General features: G+C 33.9%; 3 protein-coding genes and 2 long non-coding RNA genes across 6 annotated transcripts in view; 2 read left to right on the top strand and 3 right to left on the bottom strand.

The window, feature by feature from the left end:
* Positions 1-23,100, top strand: part of LOC127867026 (uncharacterized) — a 259,849-nt gene that overhangs the window by 74,908 nt on the left and 161,841 nt on the right. The window lies entirely within an intron of this gene.
* LOC127867016 (uncharacterized) overlaps positions 1-23,100 on the top strand; it is a 489,213-nt gene that overhangs the window by 320,139 nt on the left and 145,974 nt on the right. The gene's annotated exons all lie outside the window — the stretch shown is intronic.
* Positions 1-23,100, bottom strand: part of LOC127867021 (uncharacterized) — a 443,681-nt gene that overhangs the window by 305,466 nt on the left and 115,115 nt on the right. The window lies entirely within an intron of this gene.
* On the bottom strand, positions 6,555-7,661 carry LOC127867037 (uncharacterized). The gene is made up of 3 exons (XR_008043234.1): positions 7,482-7,661; positions 7,152-7,326; positions 6,555-6,764 (listed from the first exon to the last, which is right to left on the bottom strand). It is a non-coding gene; the product is annotated as an uncharacterized LOC127867037 (long non-coding RNA).
* On the bottom strand, positions 12,585-14,266 carry LOC127867035 (uncharacterized). Its single transcript, XR_008043232.1, has 3 exons — positions 14,096-14,266; positions 13,440-13,625; positions 12,585-12,610 (listed from the first exon to the last, which is right to left on the bottom strand). It is a non-coding gene; the product is annotated as an uncharacterized LOC127867035 (long non-coding RNA).

Below are 23,100 nucleotides of genomic sequence, written 5' to 3'. Positions count from 1 at the left end.
ATGGCGTAAATGACTTATCATTTCATGTTCATGAACCGGTTTTAAAATACTTTGTAGACTTATCTGCTAGGCGGTGAGGACTTTTAGACCACCTGATAAACTTCAACTTTATTTGCCCTAGTTCAGTAACCGACTAAAGATATGCTAACATAATACTGATGACTGATGAGTCTGTTGTGTCTTATATTCTCATTGCTACTTAAAATATTAAGTCTATTTCAACGTTTAGACTAATAATAAGCAAATTCGTTAAATTGATATCCCCCGCCAAATAAATTTTGATTATTGATGGGTGCAGAACTAACAGAAAAGTTTATTTGAAGGGTTGTACCCTTATCTCACTTATTTAAAAGCAACAACATAGAAAAACAATTGGCAATAACTCTTATTTAAGAAGTGTAGGGTTATAGATTTTGTGCATGACACCTCTCCTCATTGATATCTTAACATCCATTAAATTTCATCTTTAAATCGTGTATAGTATCTGTGATATAGTCCTGTAAAGTAACATCAGACATGTACATATGTACTAGGGTTATGTTTCTTGTGCATGGCACTTATTCTCATTGACAATTATACACCCATGAAATTTCATGTTGAAATCTTGTATTTATAGTTTCTGAGATAAAGCCCTGAGAAGTTACATCATACAAAAACAACAAAGGGCAATAACTCTTATTTAAGAAAGTGAAGGGTTGTGGTTCTTATGCATGGTTCTATAAATGAGATATAGCCCTGAAAAGTTACATCATAAAATGACAATAACAAGTAAGGGCAATAACCGTTATGTAAGAAAGTATACGGTTATGGTTCTCGTGCATTGATAATTATACACCCATTAAGTTTCATGTTAAAATCTTGTATAGTATCTGAGATATAGCCCTAGTTACATCATACAAAAACAACAAAGAGCAATAACTCTTATATCAGAAAGTGGCGGGTTATGGTTCTTGTGCATGGCACCTCTCCTCAGCTATATTTATACACCCATAAAGTTTCATGTTGAAAACTTATATTGAGTTTCTGAGATAAAGCACTGAAAAGTTTGTGAGTGACTGCACTGACAGACAGACCAACGGTACGTTTAAGTATATTTAGCGTACCCGGGGTACATTAAAGTATACTTAAGAGTACACAGGGTACTTTAAAGCATTACCCGAGCCGAACCAACAATTACCAATCGAGCTTATTGACATATTAAATAAATGATGAATGTGGTAACTATGATTGTGTGAAATATAATACAATAGTTTTCCTGAATTGATATATAATATAATCTGAAAATATTTTCTTAAATCAATGTTGTATCTTTGTATTAAAAAACTGCAACACTCAGGACTGGAAATTAGGCATTGCCATATTTCTTTACAACGTAATGCATGTACATCATCGATATATATAACATTTAAAACGAAAATCGTTTTAAAATTCAAATGTTTGCATGGTGTTAGAACTACTGTTTTGATATCTTTGTTGTGAACAATGTGTTTAGGTTCAACGTCCGAAAAAAGATGTCCGAAAATAACTGCAAGCTGTTTAAACGCAAAATTAAGTTGAATTGAAACAACAATGCGTTAAATATTATTTTTCATCAATCTGACATTTTTCACGGCGACTGATCAGAGCAATATCACGGGGGTACTGTGAAAATCGTCAGATCTCACGATCTGACAATATTAACGCTACACCGGTCTATTTCGTTTCCGTAGAGATAGCTAATGTCATCCGTTTGTAAGCTCAAATTTGATTGGCTGACGGGTTCAATGGCTTATTTTAAAAATAAATGCTGCTTGAGCAGCATATTGCTGCTCGAGCAGGAATTTTGCTGCTCGAGCAGCATTTAAATGCTGCTCGACCAGTAAATTGCTGCTCGAGCAGCAATATGCTGCTCGAGCAGCACTTAAATGCTGCTCGAGCAGCATTTTTTTCTGCTCGAGCAGAAGTTAAAGTTTCGACCCCTTTGGTGCGCCATACAGCTTGGACCATCCTCAAGCTAACCATGATGGTGTGTTTGCAAGAATTGTCCATTTGGTAGACCATGATGAAGACCAGCTTTGTTGTGGCATGGCCTGACAATACTGTACAAGCCAGAGACCAGTATGTTTACTGTTGTTGAATAAGACCCATTTTTCATGTTTATTTTTCTGTGGGCCTGTTTAACAGAATTAATAATGCACTTTATCTATTTCAAATATGTTATTTTTCTGTGGACTTTTTAACGGAATTATTAATGCATTTTATCTATATCAAATATTTTATTTGTCTGTGGGCCTGTTTAACGGAATTAGTAATGCATTTTATCTTTATCAAATATTGTTGCTTGTAATATTATTATAGAACACGTAAAACTACTCATGTAATTGTCTCAGCTTAAAATCAAAAGTGTAGAAAATTTAACTCATTTACTGTCGAAACAGTGGCCATTATGTTCCTGCATCTTAAAAGTTGGACAATAACAGCTAATATATATATATATATATATATATATATATATATATATATATATATATATATATATATATAGATAGATTTTGCAAGGTTTTTTTAGTTTTTTATGTGTTCATATTTTTCAGAAAAAGGGTTAAGTGGTGACTGATCCTCTCACCCTCCTTATCCAGGAAACATTTCGGAACAACGTGTTGGCACTGAAGATGTGAAGGACACAGATTGATCACAGTACATCCTTTGGATACATGGACACCTTCAACGTGACGACAACAAAACTGTACCTGCCTTTTTTTTTGAAAGGAAGTAGTTAATAAAATTATTGTTAACAGCTTTTTTAGTCTTGTTGTTTAAGAATGCTTGCAACATTTAAGTGGATAAACGGTTGTTTTAAATTTGAATCTTCAGTAATGCATTCTTTATTAAATGATGTAATCTTATTTCTTTCAATTTAGTGTAAATAATAAGAACATAATTATCCTTTGTATACAAAATGAAAACCAAGTTTACTGTTCTATTAATCATTATTTATTTATCTTGTTCTTTTGTCAGAAATATTACAGGGGTATACATACAGTATTCCTTAAATAAAAGGGGCAGTTCCTAGAAAATTAACATGTATTTTAGCAATGCATATTCAAACTTTTTCCACATTTATAACCAGCAACAATATGTAAGTAGTATAATGTAACACAAATTAATACTATGAATTTACTACTGATTTTGCCGTGCCTGTCATCAAACATGTTTGACTGAAAGTTTCTTAAAAGATATTATGTGGAAGACTTAATCAATCATTTAATAAATGTTTGAGCCACGCTCTGAGAAAAGGGGGTTTAATGCATGTACTTAAGGTTGTCTAAAAATTAGGCTGTGCAGACTGCACAGGCTAATCAGGGGCAACACTTTCCGCCTTATCAGGATTTTCTCTAAGAGACTCCATTTCAACAAAAAATACAATAAAGCAGCAATTGTCTGCCTGATTGGTATGATCAGCACATGTTAATCTCGTACGACAATTTACGCACATGCATTAAGCCCCATTTTCCCAGGGCAAGGCTCACCTATTAGGTTTTAGCTGTCTATATGCTCTTTAACTTTTGAATCATGATGCAGTTTCATATAATAATGCATTATGAGTTGTATTTAATTGATGCATATTCTTTTGTTCAGTGTTGAACTCAACATGTATTATAATAAGGTGTTCACTTAACATTCTTGCAGTAATGTTTTGCTGTATAATATACATGTAATAATAAATCAAAATTAAACAACTAGCTTCTTATTTCTTCATGTTATTTATTAAAACATTTTAAACCAAAACAACAAAATCCATAACATAATGAACACAAAACATAATACTTTATATTCATGAAACAAAACTATAATTGATAACATTTTGAATAAATGGTTCCAACTTTCAACATTTGACAGATCAAATTATTTCTGAATTCCACCAATTTTTTATTTATGGATAAACAGCACTTTATCATCTTTATGACAGTTTATGTAAGGCTTTTACAATAAATGGTTGTTTATAGACTGATAAACAATGGAAAACAATACATAATCTATATATAGCATTGTGCTTTGATGTCATTGTTAATGGAACATAAACAAATGTGGTGTGCAGCACACACTCAACATTGACTATGGTAGCTTATACCTAAAAGAGTCAATAATTCCTGTTCATAGTCTTTACTTGTGACAAAAAATCAGGAAAATGCTGAGCCCAGTGTTTATTTAGCTATTTGCCAGACAAGGTTTTCACAAATTCTTCTGTTTCAGAGTGACCTATATCAAATACTTTGGATCCTCTATTGTAATAACAAAACAATTAATTCACCATGTTTGATCATGGGTCTCCCATAAAAAACTTAACACAAATCATGAAACATAACACCTTTAAGAGTCAACAATTCCTGTTAATAGTCTTGACTTATGACAAAAAAATCTGGAACTTGGCCCATTGTTTATGTAGTTATTTGCCAGACTTACTCTTCTTTTTCAGAGTGATCTATGATTGAATACTTTGGATCCTATATTTTTATAACAAAACAATTAACAAAATTCACAATACCTGACACACTTAAAATTCAAATACATATTCTCATGGCATTTCAGGGCACTTGTATGCTATGTTTATCAGTATTTTATCAATGATATTTCTGCCCTATGTTTATAAGCAGTTCACTTATTAAAATCACATTTTATCACCATGATGATGACAGGACAGTCGACCATAATGTCACACATTTGGTCACGCCTTCATATTACACAAATAAATTCAAGCATCATTTCAAATACTAAAGTCATCTACTGACTGAAAAAACAGCCAGGGTCACACATGCACTTTCATACTCAATGGTATACGTCCTATAAAACCATGCTGCCAAATTCACACAACATGTTCCTACCCATAGTCGGTTATCATTGATTTCAGCTTTGTCAATTTTTTAATTCATAATAATGGTATGTTGAAGTTAGTTAAAACAACATAGTTACATACACCATGTACCAATTTGTATGAGTAAATCTTCATATTGTTTCCGGGTTGCTTGCCCTTGACCTATTGGATATTGCAGCTCCTCATTAGCCGCAGGTGGATATATAAGGGGCAATTGTAGAGGCAATCAGCTTTGGATAAGCTGAATCAAAAAGGAACTTTGATCGAAGGGTTTTTTCCTTGATGATCTCTATGTACTCAGTGCATGTACGTGTATCCCTTCTTTTCATTGATTGGCACCACCGTCCAATTCCCTTGTCAAAAAAGTGGGAATAACCCGGTTTTAATCCGTGTTAAAACCGTGTTAAACCCTGCGGTATTGGCACCGGGTTAAAGCGTGTCTTTTAAACACACTTTTTGCTTACCGACTTGGTTTTTTGTAGGTAAAACCTGGATTTCACTATCATTAACCAACACGCTTATACCTTCTTATACCAACTTAAACCAACTAAAACTAACTTAAACCAACTTAAGTGGGTTAAAAGTGAGTGTGTTTTCCTTCTTTATGTTGGCTTTTAAACCCGCTTCTACACATCAAGTCGGTTTTTCCTGTTCTTAAGCGAGTTAAAAGTGGGTTTTTGTTTGAGCGTTAAGTGAGCTAAATGTGTGCTTTTCACAGATTAAGCGCAGTTTAAACTTACTTTAAAACCGTCTTATACCAACTTAAGTTGGTTAAAGTGAGTGTATTTTCCTTCTTTATGTTGGCTTTTAAACCCGCTTCTTCATATCAAGTCGGTTTTTCCTGTTCTTAAGCGAGTTAAAAGTGGGGTTTTGTTTGAGTGTTAAGTGAGCTAAATGTGTGCTTTTCTCAGATTAAACGCAGTTAAAATACGCTTTAAAACCGCGTTTTTCCAACTTAAGTTGGTTAAAAGTAAGTGTGTTTTCCTTCTTTATTTTGGATATACACCCGCTTCTACACATCAAGACGGTTTTTCCTGTTCTTAAGCGAGTTAAAAGTGGGTTTTTGTTTGAGCATTAAGTGAGCGAAATGTGTGCTTTTCACAGATTAAACGCAGTTAAAACTAGCTTTAAAACCTGTTAAATGCTCAGTAAAAACTAACTTTTCACCCACTTGAAAACTGAAAAACTTTTTTATGATAAGAACAAAAATATCATAAATTAAATTCTATTTACTGTTTTAAACGATAAAACATAAAATTTTACATATATATCCATATACACAGCATGATAAAACTATTTTTACAGACATGGCATTGTTATAATAAAATATATAATAGTGTTATAACATAACATTGAACACAAAGAAAGAACTGAAAAAAGGAAGATTGTATGGAATAAGTACAAACAAGAGATGTGTTTGTCAGAAACACAATGCCCCCTACTGCGCCATTTTGAAATAAAATTTCTATTTATCATTTGGCAGGTATAGAAATTATCTCTCTTTAAAGCTTATTACTTCCATTGGATTTTGACCTCTGACCTTTAAGGATGACCTTGACCCTGCACCACTCAAAATGTGCAGCTCAATGAGATACACATGCATGCTAAATATCAAGTTGCTTTCTTCAATATTGCAAAAGTTATGACCAATGCTTAAGTTTTCGGACGGATAGACAGACAGACAGACAGTTATATGAGACCCTACCGGGAGCATAAAAATAAGTTAATGTTGTTGAAACAGGTGCAAATCAATATAACAAAGTTAAAACAATGGTTAAATAATCATTTTAACAGCACATTTTATTTACAAAGACTTCAGTCTACTTGTGCATCAGCCGCAGACGCCTTAAACAACCTCTCATCTTTTCTTCAACATCAACCAGAGGCTTGTCAAAGGTTTTGGCTATGACATCTGAAAAAATATAATAGACTATTCATTTTAAAAAACATGCCAAAAAAACAAAATCTGTTCTTAAATAGAAAATACTCTAGCCAGAAAAAGAGGTTAAATATTTGCATATTAAGAAAGTCAACACAAATGAGTTTAGAACTGATTGTCCTGGAGACAGTGACTAGAGACACAGACAATGTTATTCAATCCCTGTCTTCATGAATTAAAAAAAACCATTGTTAACTGTCACTTGGATAATAAAAACTCCCCCTTTTCACAAATGATGTAATATAATGATCATTTATGCGACTGTAAACAGTAAGTGATCTGAAAAATATTTGTAGGTTGTGTATTGAATTTCTATACGGATAACTGGTACTTCAAATTTTTATGATGAAGAAAAAGTACCAATGATTGCATTTCTCTCAGCAGCGGGGAGGCATGGTCTTGGTGACCCCGTTGTAGTTGTTGCTCCCTTCATGGAACAAGTCACAAGCTGGTGGGGAGTGAATAGTCGGCACATGGCCTGTGCGATGGCCTTCACCTCCCTGGTTTCATGCTGGATTTCAGCTTTAATGATACTCTGGAACCAAAAAAAGAAAAGGAGTTTTGACAAAATATTTACAATTGGTAATTTTCCAAAGCTTGTAATTTACTTTCATCACATTTCAAACTCTAAAAATAATTGTCACATTTGTCAGAATTATAACGCTTTTAAAATGCAATAACCAGTTTTACCTCTCAACAAATCCAGCTTTCTTGTTCAATGACAGGGCGAGGTTTGCCCACTTCAGTTCCCCTCAAGTGCAGGGTAAAAGCCTGGTGTAAAAGTCCATACATCAGGTAGTATGATTACCCCTTTTGCGTTTGGGGCAAGAGTTTAACCTTCAAAATTAAAATATAAAAGTTCCTATTAAATATGAGGGAAAGAAATCTGTTCAGTAATAACCAGAAATATCTATCAATAACAATAAAGATGACAATAATCATAAAACACAACCACAATAATTTACTGTACACAGCATTTACACTTTGTCATGTGTATGTTTATCTATTTTTGCTTCAAAATGTGTTGTTTTTCCTTTAAATTGCAATACATAAACTTATCAATTTACATTTCCCAGTGACAATACATAAATATAATAATGATCATAATTAATTCAATAAACTAAATAAAAAAAGTATGAAGAAATGACAATACAAACCTGTTAAAACTGTTCTTCAGTATTCCAAAAAAAACACAGTTGAACCTCTTTTCCAACAAACTTATTGTTGATTTCCAAATTGTAGTAAAAAACACATTGTTTTCATCACACAATACTTTATGCTGACAGTATTTCAATACATTTTACAGAACAATTATTAGTCTTGATGTTAATTATATTTAGCTCAATATAGACGAGTTAATTGTTATTGTTTACATTCGGGATTTTTCGCGCATGCGCACTGACTGGTTGGCAAAAACACTGGTTACAGTAACGTAAAACATGTATAAAGGGCTTTTGTTTAGTCAATTAAACGATAAAAAATCCGAAATAAACATTACAACTCTTATACAATAGTGCAAATATATCATATTTAGTACCAATAAATAAATGTATCATCGTATGTATAATTTCCTCTTTATAAAAATACAAATTAGTTATTAGCATCAGAGTAAACGTGGTCGGAAGACTAAATACTGACAATACCACACAACAAAACAATAAATTAGCCGTATTCTTTTTTATAGTAAGACTTTAAAAAATGATATTTAAAAACTTATAAAACATATATTAATTTGATTATAACTAGAAATGGCGCGGCAGAGGCCGACGCGTATCCCCACGCCGAATGTTTGACCTAGGTGTGCCCCAGGGTTGGTAATGGGGCCATGCATAGCTGAGATTGACCGTATTGTCATAAGAGAAGTTCATCATCAATTAGAAGTGAATTGGTGTAGAAATGAAGAAGTTATAGTAAAAGGCAATTTTGGGTGGGTGTGACATATGTGGGCAGGGCGCCCCAGGGTTGGTAATTGTGCCATGCATAGTTGAGATTGACCGTATTGTCATAAGAGAAGTTCAGTATCAATTTGAAGTGAATCGGTGTAGAAATGAAGAAATTATAGTAAAAGGCAATTTTGGGCGGGTGTGGTCTATGTGGGCGGGGCCCCAGGGTTGGTAATGGGGCCATGCATAGTTGAGATTGACCGTATTGTCATAAGAGAGGTTCAGTATCAATTTGAAGTGAATCGGTGTAGAAATGAAGAAATTATAGTAAAAGGCAATTTTGGGTGGGTGTGGTCTATGTGGGCGGGGCGCCCCAGGGTTGGCAATGGGGCCATGCATAGTTGAGATTGACTGTATTGTCATAAGAGAAGTTCAATATCAATTTGAAGTGAATCGGTGTAGAAATGAAGAAATTATAGTAAAGGCAATTTTGGGTGTGGTCTATGTGGGCGGGGCCCCAGGGTTGGTTATGGGGCCATGCATAGTTGAGATTGACCCTAATGTCATAAGAGAAGTTCAGTATCAATTTGAAGTGAATCCGTGTAGAAATGAAAAAATTATAGTAAATGGAATTTTTTGGTGGGTGTGGCCTATGTGGGCGGGCGCCCCAGGGTTGGGATTGGGGCCATGCATAGTTGAGATTGACCCTAATGTCATAACAAAAGTTCAGTATCAATTTGAAGTGAATCCGTGTAGAAATGAAAAAATTATAGTAAATGGAAATTTTTGGTGGGTGTGGCCTATGTGGGCGGGGCGCCCCAGGGTTGGGAATGGGGCCATGCATGGTTGAGATTGACCGTATTGTCATAAGAGAGGTCCAGTATCAATTTGAAGTGAATCGGTGTAGAAATAAAGAAGTAAATGTAAAATAACCTAAAAAAATGAATGATAATTTCTGACGCGGCCCCACCCCAACCGCTATAACTTTTGACCCAGGGGTCAGATCAAAATTCCAAATAGTGCAGGGTCGCACATATGCTCATAGCTACCAGGTGTGTAAGTTTCAAGGTTCTAGTGCTTTTAGTGTAGGAGGAGATAGTGGCCAGGACGGACGGACAGACAGACAGACAGACAGACAGACAGACAGACAGACAGACAGACGGACGGACGGACGGACAGACGGCGGAGATAACCACAATATCCCCACCTTTTTTTCAAAAAGCGTGGGGATAACTATAAACGGTGTGGATATTGTTATTGCTCATCAGCGATCGAAAGTGTATTATAAGAGGCGCATTTGATCAATTATAAAACAAAGCCATTAAAAACGGAATACATTACAATCGTTAAATGTTGTGGTAATTTTCTTTTCCATAGAATGAATTTTCGTTTCGTTTCCATTGAATTACAATATTAATAAATTTTAATATACAAATGAAAATAAAACCTGCATCTTGTGCAAATTGAACTGTCTTTGCATGTATATTGAAATCTCTTAACAAGTAATAAGGAGTGATACATTTAACAATCTAGCATTTTATGATAAATATATATATTAATTTAATTTATTTTACACAAATATTGTTTATCCATTGTGATTGCTTGGTTTCATGATGGTGTTACGTGCAATGCAAGAACGTACAATCTTTACACTAAATTGACGAGTTTACATTTGCCGGTACCCGCGGTAAATACAGTAGCAGTAATATTGAACAATATTTTAAATTTAAAGTTATAAAGCACTGTATTATTATGATTAAACTGGCTTACTTATAAATACGCATGTTCTTGTTAATCCGTTTCAGACAAATATCTTCTTTTTTTAATATGTTAAATTATTTATTAAAGCAAATGTTACGTATTTTGGCTTTAATATTTGGCTTGCTCAATATGACTGCTCAATATGCCAAGAGATGGCATGGAGGTATCATAAAGTCTGCCACATGTGGTCTATGCAGGGACCCAATTAAAGTATTGGTCACTATGTTTATGACACCGGCATGTTTTCTGTGTAATTGTCTGGGCAGTCTCCGATCATAACGAGATAATAGTGTCAAAATTGGTGTGCACAATTAAATAAAACAATGAGATTTATTAATTTATTTGTTGTGTAACAAGGTAAGTCTGTACAGATATATTAAGATTAAAATCAGTTACTATATGTTGCGCACAAAAAGCGATCTATTTGATGTTTGTTTTTATCCTTATTTGTGTTTTTTCATTAAATTTAATTTATTCTAAAATAATTTCCATTTTTGAAATTTTGTATCTAAAATGGACGTGAAGATGCGTTTAGTAGAGATTTTTGTGGTAACCACATAACGAGCTCGTAGATAGTGTACGTTCCACTCCATAGCTCGTTTTTAGCACGGAGTGTATATTGACGTAATTGATGTAATCTAGAGTCCGTGTTTTTAGTAAACACAAATAATAACAACAATATAATCGTTCCAAAAATGAAATTCACGCATGCTTATGTTTTATTCAGACATAAATAGTAAAATTATATTTGATACAGTTCATGAGTATCAATAAAAACGATGATAATGTCAACCTTCTCTATATGCGCTTATAAGAATTCCACCTCTTTTTGCCAACCAGTGGGCGGAGTCTAAACTTTGCAGGTGCGTGTGACGTCACGCGTTAACTCGTCTATTCAATTGCTGAAACCAGCTTGTTTTTCAAAAGTTGTTGTTTTCAAATAATTTCCTGTGCAAAAATTTGAACCAATCAAAAGTCTTATACCTCATTCCAGCCTTATGTCTGGGCAACCCCTATCAGTAGCCTTATCTTAGATAATCAGTACCCTGTTTAGCTCTGAATGCCTGACATATTGTTATCTGTTTATTGTTAGTGGTGTGAAAAGGGGTGTTTTTAGGTAGTCTTGTTATTTTGTTGACTGTTTATGTAACACAGGTCATGTTTGGCAACTTATTATTTTATTGCAAATTAAGAAAATGGATATGATGGTATCATATGAAAATATCAAAATCTTGCATAACTTATATACACAAATAAATAGATTATTTCCAAAAAAATGTTTCCAATACCATAATTATTTAAATAGGCAGATTTAACAAGTAAATACTGTTTTAAACAAATATAAACAATCATATAAGATTGTTTTAAAATTTAAAAAAATATAATAATTTTAAGACATAAAACAATCATAAGATATTGTTAATAATAAAAACAAATATAAAAAAAAAATCATCGTGAAACACAAACTCTTTCATTTTCAGGTATAAAACAAAGTTTGATCATTATTATAGTTTTTGGCAGTGATACTTGTTGTCCATCTGTGAACCTGTGATGTTCTGAAAGAGCCATTTTCATCCAATATTCACTAAAAAATTATGGGGAGCACACACATGTACAATAGGGACAATGGCAAACAAGCTGTAAAAAAGCCCCTTTACAATTGACTTGTATTATATATGGCTATAAACATGAAAAAAAGACCTAGTTGAAGAATTATTGTTTTATTGATGAGTATTATTTTTTCAATGTGTGTTAAAGTGAGTTTTTTAGCCTGGTTTCAGCTCTCAAATTATTTACAAAAAGACCAATTTAAACTCACTTAAACCCACTTCTGTTTAAAAAAAGATCAACTTCTGTTGTAAAAGACTCGCTTATAAAACAAAAAGACACACTTAAACACACATAAACCAACTCATAAATAAAAAGGCTCGCTTTTGACACACAAAAAACCGACTCCTTACAGAAAAAAACTCGCTTAAACACACATCTTCTTAAAATAACCAACTTTAAACTCAGTTAAGCACAGTTTAGCGCACATAAAACTCGCTTTTAATAGCAAAAACCAACTTTTGCTGAGAAAAACTCAGAACAAACACAGTTTTATGTTGGTTTAAGCGTGTTTTGGTATGAAAGTGGGTTATTTTTTTGACAATTGTTGGCTGCCTTCAATTTACTCTGAAATAACATATAAGCATATTTGTAATTTTGAAATGTACACTAAAACTTATCATAAAAGCTATGTATGAAAGTTGTTTGCTATTTTAAACATTATTTTATTCATATCATGCCAATCAGGTAACATACCAATACTTTTTTGGGCTACTTGATTCACCAGTATTAACTTATGAACCTACCAATACTTTTCTGGGCTACTTGATTCACCAGTATTAACTTATGAACCTACCAATACTTTTCTGGGCTACTTGATTCACCAGTATTAACTTATGAACCTACCAATACTTCTCTGGGCTACTTGATTCACCAGTATTAACTTATGAACCTACCAATACTTTTCTGGGCTACTTGATTCACCAGTATTAACTTATGAACCTACCAATACTTTTCTGGGCTACTTGATTCACCAGTATTAACTTATGAACCTACCAATACTTCTCTGGGCTACTTGATTCACCAGTATTAACTTATTAACCTACCAATACTTTTCTTGGCTTCTTGATTCACCAGTATGACTATGAGCTTATTATATGATGAAGTTATCATAATTGAGTCACTAACTGACAATTACTGTACTACTAGAGATTGGAGGAGAATGGCATTGAAATAATTTCATGACCAATCACCATGCAAGTTATCTGAACGGTTCAGAAAACAAACCAGCTATCCGATATTCTCTGGTTTTCATAACATAAAAAGTTTCTGGTAAAAAAAAAAGATAAAGCAATTATATTACCAAGGAACTTTAGGAAGCACATAGAATCTTATTGAATATAAATATATATTATTTTATCAATTAAAATATGCTGAGACAGGGTTGTTTGCATACTCTAAGTAAGATGTTATCTCTCCAATTCCTGACACATGACCAGGTGTGGTACTTCCTTGTGACACAAATGACAGGCCAGGACCTGGCTGGGGCTGATGATCGTGCATAGGTGAAGAGTTTGTTGATCTAACATTATGCTGAACAGTCAAACTTGCAATAGTTTGGCCAGCACGTCTTCCTAAAAACCTTAAAAAGAAGGTTTGTTTTAGAGCATAAAATTGATCACATATCAATTTAAAAAAACAACAAAATTGATGTTAAAATCAGGGAATAAACTGTGTAATCATATTATCATATCATGATAATTGATTACATAATATAACATACATTTGCATACCAGTATATTTTATAATATAATATATACCGAATAAATTAATCATTCATCATTTATCATTAATTTCATGCTTCATTTGACTCGTGTTGGAGACAGTGTTCCTTGTAAGTTATAACGAATTCATTAAGTTGATACGAACATCTTGGCATAGGGGCATAAAGGCTTATTTTAAAACGCGCAATGAACAAATTATGTTATCAGTGCGTATCTGGTTTCGTTGCAGACAATAAAACTAAATACCTATCCAAACTTTTGCTAAAATTCCTTTGTAAATAGGCAACACTTGCCAAAAACTAAACGTAGCTTCTAAAATATGACTTACATTTCGTGTGTTTAAGCCATTACCTTGTCTTCGTCTCTTCCAACGATCCTCCTATGGTTCTGCAAACACTTAGTCTTGTCGCCAAGATTGAATAAATTCGAGCGATGTCGCTGGCTCCGGCTTTTGTTTCTCTTTTTTCGATCACAAAAATGGGATGCATTGTTTGTAAACCCAAAGCGGATAAGCGCAGCACGCATGCGCATGCTGCATTCTGGTATACTAGTTGGGATCCCATTCACAATTTCTGACTAAAAATAACTCATTTCGCGTTTGAGACGCTTTATAATTTTCAGGTTTTCAAATCGTCAAAAGTTGCATTTAATGGAAATTTTAGAGCATGGAAACAATTTGTTTGTTTTTTTTAAAGCAAATATCATAACTACAATGAAAATTTGCAAATCCGAAACAATTTTTTTCAATTTTGTCAATTTATCAAAGTGTGAACAAGCCCCTTTAAAATATTCCTCGATGCAGTTATTTTTATTCATTCACCAATATATGTAGAAATGTATCCAAGAAATGAGCATTCTTTGATTTATAGCGCGACATAAATATGTTACGACTCTGGTTGACTTTCCATACGGGGTTGGCTTCAGCGTACAGGTATGTCAATACTATATAAACTGTGCGCTGAAGTTTCTTTAGCTAATGCCAATGCTGCCATAGAGACCCATGATGAAACTGCCAACTGTTATAGCAGTTTTCCCGTCTTTGCTGTATTTTAGATTGTGCAAGCCTAGTTTTAATTTAAATATGAGCATGGCTTCTTTTGGACATTGGAATAAAAAAAAATGTCTTGCAACTTCTAAGAAAATCTCATTTCACCGAACTCAAACACCCCCAGGCTTTTGCAGTGAGATTTCAACAAAAGCAGGGTTTTTTTTGGCCCGATTTTATAGCCGAAATTCGGCTATGTTCCCAATCCCAAAAAGTATACTTTTTTCCCAAAATGTGGCCAAAAATTCCCAATTTAAAAAAAAAAAAAAAAAAAAATTTTTTTTTTTTTGGGGGGGGAAAGTCTAATGTGTATTTTATCTCAATTTTAATTCAATTACATATAACAAAGTATTATATGATTTTGTTCTTTTAATTAGAATGATTATAAATGGTTATATCAAATTTAGTATTTGCCTAATCAGTGGACTTTTCGTGTGGAAAAAAAGGCTAATTAATTTATTTTCCCAATTTCATGAAAATGCCGATAAAATTCCCAATTCCAAAGCCATGGGCTATCTTCCCAAAAAGTGGAAAAAAAACCCTGAAAAGCGATGTACTTAAGGGGTGTTGATGCAGTTTTGCTGATTTTTAAAAAATAACCATCTTTAGAATGTTGGTTCCTTGCTAGAGAATAACTAGCCTAGAATCATGTACATGTTGTGTTATGTGTATCTAGTTATTTTAATTATTTTTTTTTAAATTATTGAGCAACAATTTTGCCGACATGACAAATTACATAACATAGAAAAATGAGCCCACTATGTACATTACTTATGACGTTATTTTGGTCTGTTATTACTCTTTAAGAAAAAACCTATAAAGTCATGGATAACGACATTTATTTAGTTTCTGAACACTTTTTCTCACGCATGGACTCGCATAATCCCAACTGGATTGATTCCCCAATGCATCTGTATCAGCGCAACTCTTATCAATAACTGCATACTTACTTCTTTTCTCATCGCTGTTCAGTGCCAGATTATCCTGTATATTCCATTTTAAATAGTAAACTCAAGAATTTATAAACATAAACATTCACCTTTTTTCTTAAGTACCAAATTAATTTTTGGCATATGTGACAATTAAAAGATGTGATGCAATAATGTTTAATCGAGACGGGGTTTTCCAACTGAACACACGTATGTCGCCTGACTTGCTGTTCAATAAATACACCAACACATTTCACGTGACGTTGTACACGTCTTCATAGTTTTCACGCGCTTTTTACTGAGACAAAGAAACCGCAAAAATACACGAAGCACTGTTTATTTGAAGCTACAATTTGTTTATGTGGCGTTGACAATAAAATTCAGAAGCGTGTTTCGGATTACAAATTTATTTATGCCAATTTGAGAATTCGACAGAACAATTTAGTGGTATGTAATGAATTCAACTTTAAGTTATTAAAATTCTTTACATCAAATATATTATTTAACTGTATTTTGCATGTAATGCGCAATTTCCACGAGAAGAGCAAATGTGGGATAAATTTCTTGCTCAGAAAAATTCCAGTGGTCAGGGTGGGATTCGAACCAGGGTCCTCTCGTTTACTAAGCCAGTGATCTACCATTACACCACTGTTCCGACTCATTTGTCGGCTGCATAATTTTACTGGAGGTAATGCTGGCCTACGAGTGCTGTCGCTAATGCAAAGCATGCACTCTCATTGGCCAATATTGATTGTATACAACGACGCTCGCCCAGCGTAGCTAAGCTCATACAGACTTGCAAAACTCGCTACATTATTTGTACGCTATCGCGTCCAAATAAAAATCTTCTTGTCCATAACCGTATGGCATAGGGCTACAAAATTTGGTATGTAATGACATTTTATAGTCCTCTACCAAGTTTGTTCAAATTAAGCCCCTGGGATCAAATTTGACCGTTCCCCAGGGGTCACAAAATTGAACATATGCTTATATTGGGCCCATTTTGTGCAAACTATAAGAATGTTCTTGTCCATAACCATTGGGCCTATTTCTACCAAATTCGGTAGGTAGTGACATATAATAGTTCTCTACTTAGTTTGTTCAAATTATGAACAAATGAACATATGCTTAAATAAGGCCTATTGTGTGCAAACTTTAAAAATCTTCTTGTTCTTAATTATAGAGCCTAGGGCTACTAAATTTGGTATGTAGTGATATCTAATAGTCCTCTACCAAATTTGCTCAAATTATTCCCCTGGGCTCTAATTTGACCCCGTCCGGGGGTCACAAAACTGAACATATGACGTTTACCAGTGGAGATTTGTAACTGAAAAAGCTTTTGTCTTCATCATTCTGTAAATTACTGTACAAATAAATATTCTTTGAAAACTGAAGACTGCATTTTGAACAAAGCATTATATTAATTAGAATAAATGTCAATGAAACAAAACATTAACAAAAATAACAGTTCTGAACGATCAAGACGCTTTCCCCAGTTGCGTAAATTTTGGACATTAAATTCGGATGCGGATTTTATAACAGAAAAACTTTTGGTTCAGCGGTTAAAAAACAGGGTCGTCGGGTAACCGGAAACAAGACTTCTTTTTCGTTTGGACTATATTGGACAAAGCAATATAACGGACCGTGATATATTGGAGTCAATTTTCAACTATAAATCAGCGATTTTTTAAAAACATTTTCTGAGGGGGAAAAATCAGTTTAGGGGGAAAAAAGATACTTTTCAGGTGGTGGACTGCAGCCAAAATTCGGCGGCAGATTTGATAGATTGAGGGCCCTGCATGCACATAAAATGTTTGATCCCTTAGACCTCGACCTTTAACCTAGGGTCCGCATTTAGATTTTGAAATCTATTATGTGGTTATCTCTGCCGTCTGTCCTCCTTCCATCCGTCCGTCCTGGCCACTATCTCCTCCTACATTATGAACACTACAACCTTGAAACTTACACACATGGTAGCTATGAGCATATGTTCCACAGTGCACTATTTGGAATTTCGATGTGACCCCTGGGTAAAAAGTTATGGGGTTGGGGTGGGGCTGGGTCAGAGATTTTCACTCATTTTTATGCCCCCATATCCAATGATCATGGGATTGTTTTTGGTCTGTCTGCCTGCCTGCCTGCCCGCCTGCAAACACATCCGCCAGCCAGCCAGCCTGCGCCATTTCTTGTTTACATTTCTTGTAGTCAGAACCAATATTGTTTACATTTCTTTTAGTCAGGACCAATATTGTTTACATTTCTTTTAGCAAGGACTGTTTGTTCGCTTGTTTCAAGATGAAAATCTCAAACACATAGCATACCATCATAAACACACAGCATACCATCACAAACACACAGCATTACCATCACAGACACACAGCATACCATAACAAACACACAGCATACCATCACAAACACACAGCTTGCCATCACAAACACACAGCATACCAAAACAAACACACTGCATATCATCACAAACACACAGCATACCAAAACAAACAAACAGCATTATATGGCAAGCACACAGCATATTATTATAGGAACACATAATATTATTTAAAAGTGAGGATTTTAGTTTTAGTGATTAATAGTCTTGAATACTGATGATAAAATGTTGCCTTTTCATAGATAAATACATGTAATAGATGGAATTAGAAAATAATTGAATTTTGATGTGGCAAATAGTTGAATAAGGTCAACTTTGATTCCTTGAATCAATCATATTTTTGTTTCATGAATATAGAGTAGTATAATTTGTGTTCATTATGTAATTGATTTTGTTGTTATTCTTTGATAAAAATATAAATAAACAAGCACATTTGTTAAATTGATATCACCCGCCACATGCTTGCAACGCCAAATTCTGTAAACAACTACTGCTTTAGATTCATTCATTGATACTATTCAATTAAGGTTTAATGAAATCCAAAAAGCAGTTAAAATACCAATACAAACATGTATTTTTATGTAAAAAGTGGCCATAACTCCATTATTGACCAATTGTTTGAGTGACAATTTGACCTTTACCATCCTCTTACCTATATACCTTTAAATCTTTTGTTGATATGTTTCATTTTAAACAGCTTATTTGTAATCCAACCAGATTTGGAAATACTAGTTCTACTATTATTGATTTGATCTTAACTTCAGATAAGGACAAAATTTCACAGTCTGGTGTAATACAAACTTCTTTTAGTGACCATTTTGTAATATTTTGTACCAGGAAATCTGTCAACAAACAAGTCAGATTAAAGCAAAGGACTGAACCTTGGATGGACTCAGATATTTTGCAGGCTATAAATGAAAGAGATAGAGCTTTTCACAAATATAAAGTTGATAAGTCTGAAATAAGTTATAACACTTTTAAGAAATTGAGAAATTCTGTTCAAAGTCTTATTCTTAGTGCTAAGAAAAATTATTACAAAAGTACCCTAGAAGAAAACAAAAATAATTCTAATTCTCTATGGAAAATACTTAAATCCCTTGGCTTGCCTTCAAAGAAAGGTTCTTCTACTCCTAATGCAAATATATGCTTAAAAATAAATGACAGTATTTGTTTTGAAAAGAAATGTATTGCTGAGACATTTAACAGCTACTACACAACAGTTGCTTCTGAACTTGTTAAGAAACTTCCAGAAAAGGTATACACATATGGCTGTAGTTTTATTTATTCATTTTACAGTAGTAAAGGGGTTCATCCTAATAGTTATTCCTTTTCACTTGTGACTGAGAGTATAGTCTTGAAATACTTAAATTCACTTAGTATTAAAAAGGCCACTGGGTTGGATGGTATACCTTCTAGGTTTGTAAAGGATGGGTCTTCTATCATTGCTGCCCCCCTTGCTCATGTCATTAACTTGTCACTTATACAAGGGGTCGTCCCTGATGATCTTAAGTCTGCAAGAGTTGTCCCTCTTTTTAAGAAGAATGATAAGCTTTGTGTTGGTAATTACAGACCTGTCTCTATTTTAAATATCATTTCAAAGATACTTGAACGTGTTGTGTATGACCAAGTTGAAAAGTATTTCCAAGATCAAGACTTATTGTATAAATATCAGTCTGGGTTTAGGAGGGGTTATTCCACCGACACATGTCTTATTCACTTATCTGACTTCATTAGAGGTGAAAATGATAAAGGTAATGTTGTAGGCATGGTTCTTTTAGACTTACAGAAGGCTTTTGATACCGTGGACCACTCGATACTTTTAATGAAACTTCGTGCTTCTGGTCTGGGAGATGATATAACAATGTGGTTACAGTCATATTTGTCTGACAGGAAACAGCTTGTTGATGTGTCTGGCACCTTTTCGTCGTCAGAAAACATTTCCTGTGGTGTCCCACAGGGCTCCATTCTTGGTCCCTTGTTATTTTTAATCTACGTAAATGATATGTCAGCTGTTGTTAAACATAAATTACTCTTGTATGCTGATGATTCTGCCATTTTAGTTTCGGATAAAAGTATATCTACGGTTGAGAAGATGCTTAGTGATGATTTAAAGCAAGTCAGTGAATGGTTAATTGACAACAAACTGTCATTGCACCTAGGTAAGACCGAATCAATTCTGTTTGGTTCACGGCAGAAACTCAGGTCACAATCCTTTCTAAATATTTCATGTGATGGAACACCCATTTCATCTACATCATCAGTCAAGTATTTAGGGGTTACAATTGATCAAAATTTGTCTTTTACTTCTATGGCAGAGTCAGTCATCAAGAAGGCCAATGCAAGGTTAAAGTTTTTATATCGAAAAAAGGAATTTTTATCCACAGATACTAGAAGGCTTCTAGTCATGTCATTATTTCACTTCCACTTTGACTTCGGTTGTTCTGTTTGGTACACTGGTTTAACTCAAATGTTAAAAAACAAGTTACAGGTCACCCAAAATAAACTTATCAGGTTCATATTAAATTTACATCCTAGGTCTCACATTGGTAAAGAACATTTTACTAGACTTAACTGGTTGCCTATTGAAAGTCGAGTAAACCAGATCACACTTTGTCATGTTTTTAAAATAAGCTCTAAGTTGGCTCCGCTATATATGGAAGATAATTTTACTCCTATCAGTAATATTCACAATAAGAATACTAGGTTCAGAGTTAGAACACAGTCAGACTCTCCTAATACTGATCTAAACATGCATGATTGCAATAGGTTTGCCATTCCAAGGGTCAAGGGTTCTGGCAAAAAGTCATTTGCTTTCAATGGGTGTACTCTCTGGAACTCTCTTCCTCAGCCTATCAGAGATGCCAAAAGTATTCCATCTTTTAAACACAGTGTTAGGGAGCATTTTTTAAGCCAGATAGATTTTTAATGTGCATCTTTTTAAGATTTCTTACTGTTGATTTAACTTGAATGTCAATATAGATAGATTTATTGTGTCTTATCTAGTTGCTGTATGATTATTCTTTAGCTTGGCAAATAATTTTATGTTAATTTTTAAACACTTAAATTGTGATAACTTCTTAATAATTGTCTAGTCTAGAACTTATCAGAATATATTCTATGCATTTAGGTTAGTGTAACTTAAATATGTCATATGTCTTTCATTATTATTCAATGTGATATTACTATATACTGTGATATAAAACGTTGTCTCCTATGTCATACAATATTATAACTAAAGGACCACAATGGAAATAAGGGTTTAATTGCAAACCCTTTATTGTGCAATCCTTAACGTATAATGTTGATTGACATGGCTTTGTTTATACATGCAGGTTGTTTTTTATTACTTATTGTGTGTATATAACATGCTGCCATGTAAATCTATGCATTTTATGTTGAAATAAATCTATCTATCTCTATCTATGTACACTATAGCTATAACTATATTCGTCCACCTATGGCTAGTTAATAAAACAAAGAAAAGAGAAGCTTTTTCTTAAACTTTTATTTATTATTATATCTTACAACAAACATTTTTCCAAGAATGTTAAGGGAACAAACAATTAAAATAACATATTAGATCAACACCATGTTTAAGAGAATATGTATAATTTAAAACCCAAACATAATAAAATATTACATTTAACTGCATCATGTTTAAAAATTTGAAGATATTGGTACTTTATTGCATTATTATGTAAATCATAACAACATAAAGCAAATAATCCTTACAAAATGAAATCCAACTGTACTGTTTTAATAATCATTATTAAATTGATGATTAAATCTTATTGAAACTTGGTCAGAATGTTCATCTTGTCATTATGAAGGCTATGTCAGAATTAAAGTCAATTGTGGTCAAAAACTAGAAAACCTAGTAAAGTCTTCAACTATTGGTAACCAATTTTTTTTTCATTATGCCCCCCTTCGAAGAAGAGGGGGTTTATTGCTTTGCACATGTGGGTCTGTCGGTCCGTCCACCAGGTGGTTTCCGGATGATAACTAAAGAACCCTTGGGCCTAGGATCATGAAACTTCATAGGTACATTGATCATGACTCACAGATGACCCCTAATGATTTTGAGGTCACTAGGTCAAAGGTCAAGGTCACATTGATGCGAAATAGTAAAATGGTTTCCGGATGATAACTCAAGAAGGCATACGCCTAGGATCATAAAACTTCAAAGGTAAATTGATCATGACTTGCAGATGACCCCTATTGATTTTTAGGTCACTAGGTCAAAGGTCAAGGTCATGGTGATCCAAAATAGTAAAATAGTTTCCGGATGATAAATCAAGAACGCATACGCCCAGGATCTTGAAACTTTATTGTTAGATTGATAATGACTCGCAGATGACCCCTATTGATTTTGAGGTCACTAGGTCAAAGGTCAAGGTCACGGTGACCCAAAACAGTAAAATGATTTTTGGATGATAACTCAAGAACACATACGCCAAGGATCATGAAACTTCATAGGTAGATTGATTATGACTCGCAGATGACCCCTATCAATTTTGAGGTCACTAGGTCAAGGTCACGGTGACCCGAAATAGTAAAATGGTTTTGGGATTTTAACTCAAGAACGCTTTTGCCTAGGATCATGAAACTTCATGGGTAGATTGATCATGACTCGCAGATGACCCCTATTGATTTTGAGGTCACTAGGTCAAAGGTCAATGTCACGGTGACCTGAAATAGTAAAATGGTTTCCGGATGATAACTCAAGAACGCTTACGCCTAGGATCATGAAACTTCATGGGTACATTGATCATGACTTGCATATGACCCCTATTGATTTTCAAGTCACTAGGTCAAAGGTCAAGGTCATGGTGACCCAAACAGTAAAATTGTTTCCGGATGATAACTCAAGAATGCTTTTGCCTAGGATCATGACACTTCATAGGTACATTGATCATGACTCGCAGATGACCCCTAATGATTTTCAGGTCACTAGGTCAAAGGTCAAGGTCACA

Source organism: Dreissena polymorpha, chromosome 2, assembly GCF_020536995.1.
Source record: "Dreissena polymorpha isolate Duluth1 chromosome 2, UMN_Dpol_1.0, whole genome shotgun sequence".
NCBI classification, from domain to species: domain Eukaryota; kingdom Metazoa; phylum Mollusca; class Bivalvia; order Myida; family Dreissenidae; genus Dreissena; species Dreissena polymorpha.
Note: the sequence above shows the minus strand (reverse complement) of the source record. Positions and strands in the feature narration are given on the sequence as shown.